Genomic DNA, 9,792 nt, shown 5'->3' on the forward strand with positions numbered 1-9,792 from the left:
AACAGTTTTACGGTAGTGATTGGAGACTATTAAGATTGCCTTCGTCTTCTCCGCATTCAGCTTCAACTTGTTAGCTCTCGCCCATTTACATTATGTACATGTCTCTTACTGTATATTATTTTCAAATAAAAGATATATTGAAAAAAAATTCTTGTTTAATTTTTAAATTGTATACTGTTAATCAGATTTTATTTCAGCCTAATTCTTCCTGGATTTCTAAAAGTATCGGCATCATCATTGCCACTGTGATATATTCTATCGTTGGCACGGTTATGATGCCTAATCCTTGCTGCAAACAGACTTCCAGAAGGACAGTTGTAGCTGTAATGAATTCTTTGATTTTGTCAGGTAAGAATTAATATTAAATTTAAAAACTAATGTCGTCATGTAAAGTCGCAATTAAAATCGCATCGGTTAGTTGAGGTGAATATACAAAAGGGGTTTGTCCAATACTTTATAATACAATTTTGTAAAACGTCATTCTCAAAGGACATTTAGCCATTATGATTGAAAATCTTAGAATATGAATTTTTTACCCCATTAATTATATTAATAGATTTATATATAATTATTTAAGACTGTCAAGTGATACTAGGATTTAGAAAGGTAAAATAATAATTCCTTCAGACATTCTTTTGTTAATATTAATTAAAACAACAGATATATTAAAGAAAAAAAAAAGAATGAACTGAAATCCAATAAAAGCATGACCTTTCTTAATTTTTTCCTGGACAATCAATTTTAATGTTGGCTATTTATAGATTGCTATATTTATTAAAGTAATTGCAGGAAGATAGTCCGGGTGGTTGTCCATAAAGGTATCAAAATAGTAACAAAAAACTATTTATTGAACCAATGTTTCTCCCCACTTTCCAGGGCTTCGTCAGGGCTTAATAAAAAAAACAAGATAAAAACATTTTAGAATTAATAAAACATTAACTATAAAAAATGTGGATGTGATGGTAGCAGTGTGGTAACGCGCCTATCTCCCAACCCAAAGGTTGTGTGTTCGAGTCCCCTGCCCTATCCGGGATTTTTTCAAACATATATTTATACAATACTCACTCACACCCTCCCACCGGGCATTTTTGAGGCCCAATAGCCAATGGATGGCACTCACAAAAATAGGCATGGAAATGACGAGCCCATCCTATGGAAACCACCTGCACGGTCGGTCACGCCAATAATAATAATTATTAATAACAATAAAAAACATTTCCAAATATTTGTTAAGTTTATACAGTATATATAAAAAAAACTAAAAATAATAAAATATTAATAATAACATATTAATAATTTATTATTTTTATTTATTTTTTTTAATACACTGTATAAACTTAACAATTGTTTTGAATTGTTTTTTATTTTTAATGTTCTGTTAATTCTAAAATGTTTGTATCTTGTTTTCTTATTTAGCCCTGACGAAGCCCTGCAAAGTGGGGAGAAACGTTGGTTCAATAAATAGTTACTATTTTGATACCTTTATTGACCGCCACCTGGACTATCTTCCTCAAATCTACTTTATATGGTCCATTATCTTCTTCAAATATAATAAGTAATATTGTGTTTCCGGCTTTAGCGCACTTACTCAGCCTCCACTGGCATATTACCAGTGATTATGTTCATTTTTTTCTTCTGTTTATATATATATATATTATGAGGTAGGTTTATTTTTATGATTTTTTTAATCTATTTATTTATTCTTCTTATTTTTATTTATTTTTTTTAAAAATTTTAGTATGAATTTGATCAGTTACCACTATTACCTACTGCCTAGCAACGTTGTGGTAGATTGTAATATTTATCAATTTATCTAATTTTTGAATTAATTGAATATTTGTCGAGCTCTGTAAATAATAGACTTACCCGAATCAAATTAGGGTATACGTCTATTTTATGTAATTACTTAATTTGACACTTATATTTTTTAAAAATATGTAGTAAAAATTAAAGCAATTAATAAAGTGTTAATAAATATTGTATATTTATATTTCTAAACACTGTTTTTAACATAATATCTATTCATTTTAGGACTACTAATTATTATTGTAGTTTCGAACGAATGAAGAATCTATGTTGATAAATAATCGAAAAAAAAGAAAAATTAAATTATAAAAACACCTTTATTTTTTTTTACATAGCGCTTTGCTCGGACATGGTATACATCGAATTCTGTATACCCTTAAGTTACAAGGTTTAGGTTTAGGCTCCTCATGCCCACCCATCAATCCACAAACATCTTCGATTATATTGAGAAACTGGAATATCAATATAAACGTGAACACAATCATTATATGAGCAGGTACTTTTTCATTGAGAACAATATTATGCCCCATCTCACAAATATCAAGGTTACTCAAGAAATACACTATGATACTGAGATGTTTAAGTGACCATGTGACAGTCGTGCAATTAAGCTTTTCGACAAACTGGCTCAGCATAAGGAAGACGTTCGGAGCCACCACCAGGAACCCGTAGATGATGGCTAGTGCGCCAACTTCCTGATGGATCACAACCAAAATGATAAAGACGACGTACAGGAAATCGTGAGTGATGCGCCGGTAACTCTCCTGGGTGTGGACGATGTAGTATCCGCCTGCCAGGAGGAGAAAAACCTCATCTGCGAAAGTGTTTTGCTTTACTTCGGCATCGTGTGGGTTTGATCCCTGCGTCCACATATACAGGTAAGCACCTGTTCAAAAGTCTGATTAAATCTTAGAAGACAGTAGCTAGAGAATATGTTAAAACTATTTAATAAAGGCAAATAGATTCTATTACTAGGTATCTTCAAAAAAATATGTGACACAATAAATCAACCAATAGAACACTAATTTTCAAATTGTTTTTTCTGAAGAGTTAATAGAGGTACAATACCCATCATTTTTTTTTAAATTTATTAATTGATATTTAGAACTGTATTAAAATTATATGCAATGATTAAATTTGATGTTACTTATGCAATGAAATGATACAGGTATGTGGAGCATCTACCCATTGATAAAACCCCAATAATATTCCTAGAGGAGAAGATTTTGAGGGCTACTTTTTTCAGACACCTAGGAGGATTATCATATAGTGAAGGAAAAGCAAGTTAGACATATCAGTTTCAATTTCTTTCTACATTAGATCAATTTTGTATGAAAAAAAAATAAATTTTTGGATTTGAAAATAATAATTAGTGGATAAACTCAAAAATAGAAATTACAGAAAGCCCCTCTTTCACAGCCTCTCTCGGGCCGTTGGATGAAGAAAAAATATTTTCTACAACTTCACTTCGACTTTTAGTATTTTCTGGAGTACCCGAAATCTGAATTTCACTTTTCGGAAAAAATATCAAGTTTTTGTAGTGCCTTGTATCTTGTAAACATCCGAATACACAGAGTTGGGACTGAACTCAAATCGTGCCAAATTTCGTGTTAGAAAAGTAAAATTAATCTCTTTCCTACCACAGATCCATTAAAATTATAAGCAAAAACCCGAAAAAAGTGCGAAAAGCTCACTATTAATGTCAAATATCTCAAAAGGATCAAAAAATTTCATCAGTTATCTGGAGATTCAGAATCTGGAAAATAATACTGGAAACAGTCGTTTTTTTACAGTATTAAAATCACGGTAATGGTAATATTTAGATTTCCGTATCATCATATTCGTAACCTTTTTTTTTTATTTATTTATTGATATTTACAACTGTATAAAAAATACAACCAGTAAATTTGATCATAATGACATAATGATATGATACAGGATGTAGAGAAACTACTCAGTAGTAGAACTCTAAAAACAGTTTACAATATAAGGTCACGAGGCCATCTTCTTTTCAGGCGCCTCGGAGGATTGCCAGGAATGGAAGAGGAAGCAAGGTTAGAAACTAGTGGGTTTGGGTGGTTAGAGTTTATTATGGAAGGAATAATATCGGGTTCGGGCTAGATCGGTTACATAAGGAACATTTAGGTCTTTATGGATGGTTTTACGAAGGATTTTGGATTGTAAAGATTGGATACGAGAGGATTCCGTTTTTCTAGGATTTTCCCCATAATGGGCATGAGTGAAATAGGACGGTAGGAAGATGGATATTCAAATGGCTTGGAGGGTTTGGGAAACATTTTTACTATAGACATTTTCCAAGGGTCCGGGAAATAGGTGGATCGGAGTGTAGCATTGTAGATATAGGTAAGGAATAGAATGACTTTACGAGGGAGCTGTTTCAGAATGTGTGCTGTGATAAGGTCGTGGCCAGGAGCTTTTTTAGAAGGTAATTGGTGGATGATGTTCATTATTTCTGAGGGATGAAAGGCATTAGGAGGAAGGGTCATTTGGAGTGGAATTTTAATTTCTGCTTCAACATGTTCAAGATGGGTTGGATTAAGGATATCAGGATGGGGGTTAAAAGTTTTGAAGAGGTGTTCGCCGAACATTTGAGTTTTTTCTTCATCTGATAGTGTCCAAGTCTTATTTTCAGTGAGAAGTGGATGGTTGAAGGATTTGTATTTTATTAGTTCTCCATAATGATTTGTCAGTGGTATTTAAGTTTTCTGTTAAGTTCTGGAAATTTTGTATTCTGTGTTTTATAATTTCTGCTTTCAGTCTGTTAGTCAATGTATTGTAATGAGTTTTGTCCGAGGGATATCTTGTTCTGTGCCACCTCACTCTTGCCCGGCGTTTTTCTGTTAATACTGCTTGTATGTGACGAAGTAAGTTATTCATTGGTGAAGTATTGTTAGTGATAGTAGTTCCTATCGATCTAGAAAGTATTTCGATAGCAGAGTCGAACTGTTCTTTTGTTTTTAGTGGAATTTTTAAGTCAAGTACGTATAATAGTACAAGAGCCGGGAAGAAAAAAAAGGCATTTATCTCACCCCGATTTTTTATTACTTTAATCAAGAATATGTATAATTAATACTCAAAATTGATGAGTCTACCAAGTATAGGTAGGAGAAATAAAAAATAGCGTCTGTTTCAAAACTTTAAAAAAACATTAATTTTTCTTTGGAAGCTCTATATCTTATAAATATAAACTACTAACAACAATAAAAATACAAAAAAAAACATTATTTAAAGTAGAGTAAATTTGCTGAAATATTAGCCCATAAATTTGTCCGAACAACTATATATCAATTTATTTTAGCGAATTTCAAGAAAACTACTACTCCTAAGAAAATAAATATCATAAACTGCTTTATAGTTCATTAAACTAGCTTTAATTTGAGTTTTAGTAGACATCTGTACGTCACATAGTTCCTGAGATAGATTTCTCAAAATAAATTAACTGACTACTAATATTTCATTTCAGTACTTTCCATATACCATTTTTGTTAAATGTTGCTTTTTGAAAAGCTATATCTCGAGAACTATTGAACATTAATAGCTCTATGAGGGCTTACATTTTAGAAAATTTATTCTACTTTAAATGATGCTCTCTTAGATTTTCTATTGTTGTTGGTAGTTGTAAAGATATAGAGCTGCGAATAAAATATTAATTATTTTTAACGGTTTGAAACAGCCGTCATTTTTTATTCCCTCTACCTATACTTGGCAGACTTATCAATTTTGACTAGTAGTTATACCTCGTTTTCAATTAAGTAATCAAAAATTGGGGTAAAATAACTTCCTTTTTTCTCCTCTTAGCCTCTTGTACTATAAGTACAAGAACATTTCCCTTCAAGAATTTACTAACTTCTCATATGCCTAGAAGTAATGTCTTGCACTCTTAGATAACTACTACTTGTATTGGTTACTAATTATTACTATATTGTTAATATTAGACTTATAATATTTTCATATTACAAATATAAGAATACGTTAGTAGCAATAGAGACACCTCAAAATACCCGTAAATAGTAAGGCCAGGAGTGTTTTCCTGAGATGTGCCGCATCAATATAAGGGATTTTTTCTGTGATTTTCATCAAAATCAACCATGGAATGGCACACAATATTATCCCAATCGGTGCGTACACAGTGTATTCCCGCCAGGGTTCCTAGATAACAGAATAATAAGTTAGATCTATTGATTTACAACTATTTTTTTTTATTTAATAAAATAATTAATAAATCTTCTTATTTTTATTCAAGGATACGTTAGAACATAGTTTGAACAAGTAGAATAAGTTTCATGTTACTCAATATTTTTGCCATCTTTATATAAAGAGGGAATTCTACCTCACTGAGAATAATAAAAAAAACAAAGTAAGAAGCTTTTACATTGATTAATACCTCATAAGGTTTGATTGAAGTTTTTCTTTAAGCTTTTCTTAAATTTTTCTATATTAAATAAATCCTGTAGAGAAAGCAGGAAACGAAAGTTAAGAATAAAACAGTATTTTATATATACATACCTCAGAAATTATAAAGTTGGACAAGTGCACATTGCAATTACATAGAATAGAGAAAATGCATAATAACATGTTATATGATTAAATAAAATAGCATATTTAAAATAAAATAAAAATATATACAAAAACGATCATTAAATTTCCTAAAGATCTAAACAAAAATCGCCTAAATCAAAACAGTTGGTAAGTTCATTTTATTTATCCCTCTGCTTAAATATATTTAGAAATAGATTTTATTTATTTTAATGTAAATTACTTTTTCATTTATTTAATAATAGTTATTGTTATTTTCATTTTTTATTTTTTGAATTTAGTATGAATATGATTAATTATACCTATTACTTATTGCCCAACAACGTTGTGGCAGATTGTAATATTTACCAATCAATCATTTAAATATTGAAAAAAAACTATAATAGTAAAGAGTAGTGAGGCTAATACATCAGAATATATATTATTGAAAAGATCTATAAATTTACATCTATAAATTGATAGAGTTTTCCCCCACCTGAGTTCTAAACTCACAAATGAGGGGAAAACTAAACAGAAAATAATTAATGATAATGAAATTAATATAATAATAATCAGTTATGAGTTTAGAGTAGACACCTCTCAACTTACCACAGCATTTTTAATTGCCTCCATCCTTTATCACTTAATCATTTTTGTAAATATTTGGTTCAGCAATGACCTAAGAGCTGTAGACCTAAAGTAGACAAAAGAAAATTAAAATAACTAATTATTTAATGACTAATGATAGTTTGTATAAAATTAATGATCATAAATAAATAAATTAATGATCATACAATCAATTAAATTGTAAAGTTTTGTAAAAAAAAATGGTGTTTATGTATAAAAACAATTTAGTTGAATTTACACTTTGATTGATTAAAATATTACCAAAATTCTTAATGTGACTTTATCTTAGAGAGCAAGAGACTCCTGCAATTTGGTCCTACCGTACTATTAACCAATATTTTTGGATAAACATGAAAAATACTTAGTTCCTTGAGGACGTGAACAGTGGGAATGGGGGCGAACAGTGGGAATTCCTGAAACAGCGGAACACATAATAATAGATTGCTCTGCCATGGAAGGACACCGAGCCAGGCTGTCGAGAAAGACCGGGATTTACGCCCTCGCCGAGTCGGACCTTCCCAGTTTGATAGAAGAAGAGAATTATCCCTTCTTCAAGGAGTTCATTTACGGGTGGAAGGAGGTGGTGGGCCCCACTCATTACACGATGGGAAGGACTTGACCGCCCAACATCGGCGAGCCACCAGAAGATGAGGAAGCTAACCCGGATTGAGACCAGGAGGGCAGGACCAGCCTGGAAACTGCAGGAGGCACCCGGAGGGATGCAGTGGACAAGGTGCAACTCCATCAGACGTAGCGCTGGGCTGCACCACAGTTAAAAATAAAAAAAAAAAAAAAAAAAAAGCAAAAAATAAAAAAAAATTGGTGATCCTAGGGAGTAGTGGCATGCGCAAGCCCCAGCGCACTGCCCCACTGCTCCCGCACCCCGTATGCCAGAGATGGCAAGGGAGGGGGATATTAAAAAAAAAAAAAAAAAAAAAAAAAAAGTGGGAATGGGGGCGTATGTTCCAGAGCGCCCAGTTCAGAACAAGTGGGTTCGACTCCCACCTGGGGTAGTTATGTTTTTGATTTCTAATTATGTTATTATTCGTTTTCTCTCCCAGTTAAAATATCCATAAACTTTTCCCAGATGTCTCTATTTTAAACGATCTGTTCTACATACCTAGTAGATTCCTAGTATTCTAAGAAAAACAGAAAGAAAAAGGGTCTATCTCATTTTAGTACTCTATAACCAATATTTTTACTGATAAAACATGGTGAAAATCTTTATTATTTCTTTCTAATCATAATTGCTATGTGTCTTGCATACCTATTCATATTGTCCGGTTTTTTCATTTTATTTTTTTCAGGAGCTAAACGGTAGCTTATTTTACACTTTTTTTCAATGTCAGAAATGTCTCTTATTTCTTATGGGGGAGATGGAGTTTCTGTAGCATAAATTCTGCATGCTCTGATGACTTATTTATACAATATAATGAAGTAGATAGAAACTGATACTAATGGAAAAAATAATATATTTTGTAAGGTAACAAAGTAATAGAATACAATTTATCTCTTTTCATATACACAATAAAATTGAATCAGCCATCCTTATCATGATCATCAAATAATCGATAATATTATTGATATCAATAAATCGATAAACACTACACAGGATTAGAAATTTTTTAATGAAACTTGTTACATTTGTCTCTCATTCAATGATTAAAAATAATGTTTCATAAGCTCTTCAGAACGACTTTGTAAATTTCAATAAAACTTTAAATGAGTGTAAGACTTATGATTTCTTTAAAAGTAACCTACGCATGTTGTTTCCAAGGAAACAGAAATTGAATACATGTTTTTTATAAAATATATTTTACATATCTACTTCTTAATCCTTCGTAAATTTAACATGTATTTATTCCAATTTCACTGATATAAATAACTTCTTAAAATAAAGGTAAACAAAATATCTGATTTGGGTGAAAGTCGAACATATATTTTTGAACCTGTATGTATATTCACAAAAATTATGATTATTTTTTAACTTCTGAAAATGAATGGTTTAATAAAATATAGTTCCAAAAAAATAATGACACAACTGTAAAATCGATTTTGTTGTGTTGGCGGTCTCAAAAATGGATATAATAAATGTTTGTAAATCGACATAATTAGTATTACAAAATTCCTTCCTGGTGTAATTTTTTAGTATTATTATATCGACTTACAAACATCTGAAAAATACATTTTTGAGCCACCAACACAATAAAGTCAATTTCACTAAGTTTACAGTTGCGTCATTGTTCTCCTAGACAGGCTTTATGTGATCTAACCTATATGGTACTTTAAAACCTACCTTCAAAATATCCACACTTGAAGTAACATAGAGTCCATATTTTGGATTTTCATTATTAATACAGTATGAATAACATGTTCCTGAATTACAGAAAATGAATAGTGTATCTTTTTTTTTAGGCCAATTATTCAACGAAATAAATTTTGATTTTTGGGTGTAGTTGTGTAGGTTATGACAGATGACGTATATAAAGTGTATGCATTATTTCACCTTCCTATATAATGTCAACCTGGGTGATTTTCTAAAGAAAATGTTAAAAAAAAAGTTATCTCCAGGTATTTTTGTAACTTTTAGATCCAAAACCATACATGGAAAATATTATTTCTATCTTATTTCTAAAGAAACGCCTCCGAAATGCCAGTATTGCACAATATTAACAATAATCTGTCAATAAGCCATATTTTCCAACAATTCCCATATTTCACACCACACCTCAATTGCTTGGGACTATACCCAGTTCTTTCAAAAGCCCTCGAAGACGATGATCAAACAATGGAATTAGTGTTTTAGTTTCTAAAATCACAACA

The 9,792-nt window shown here is 31.0% G+C and overlaps 1 long non-coding RNA gene across 2 annotated transcripts; it reads right to left on the reverse strand.

Moving 5' to 3' along the window:
* Positions 1-2,104: 2,104 nt before the first annotated feature.
* LOC106690429 (uncharacterized) lies at positions 2,105-9,472 on the reverse strand. 2 transcript variants are annotated; one of them, XR_010843763.1, is made up of 4 exons: positions 9,266-9,472; positions 6,952-7,036; positions 5,829-5,976; positions 2,105-2,692 (listed from the first exon to the last, which is right to left on the reverse strand). It is a non-coding gene; the product is annotated as an uncharacterized lncRNA (long non-coding RNA). The 2 variants fall into 2 exon arrangements; XR_001344604.2 differs by having other exon boundaries at positions 5,819-5,976; positions 9,266-9,471.
* Positions 9,473-9,792: the final 320 nt, after the last annotated feature.

Source organism: Halyomorpha halys, unplaced genomic scaffold (assembly GCF_000696795.3).
Source record: "Halyomorpha halys isolate HHAL.00 unplaced genomic scaffold, Hhal_1.1 Scaffold1714.1, whole genome shotgun sequence".
NCBI classification, from domain to species: Eukaryota; Metazoa; Arthropoda; class Insecta; order Hemiptera; family Pentatomidae; genus Halyomorpha; species Halyomorpha halys.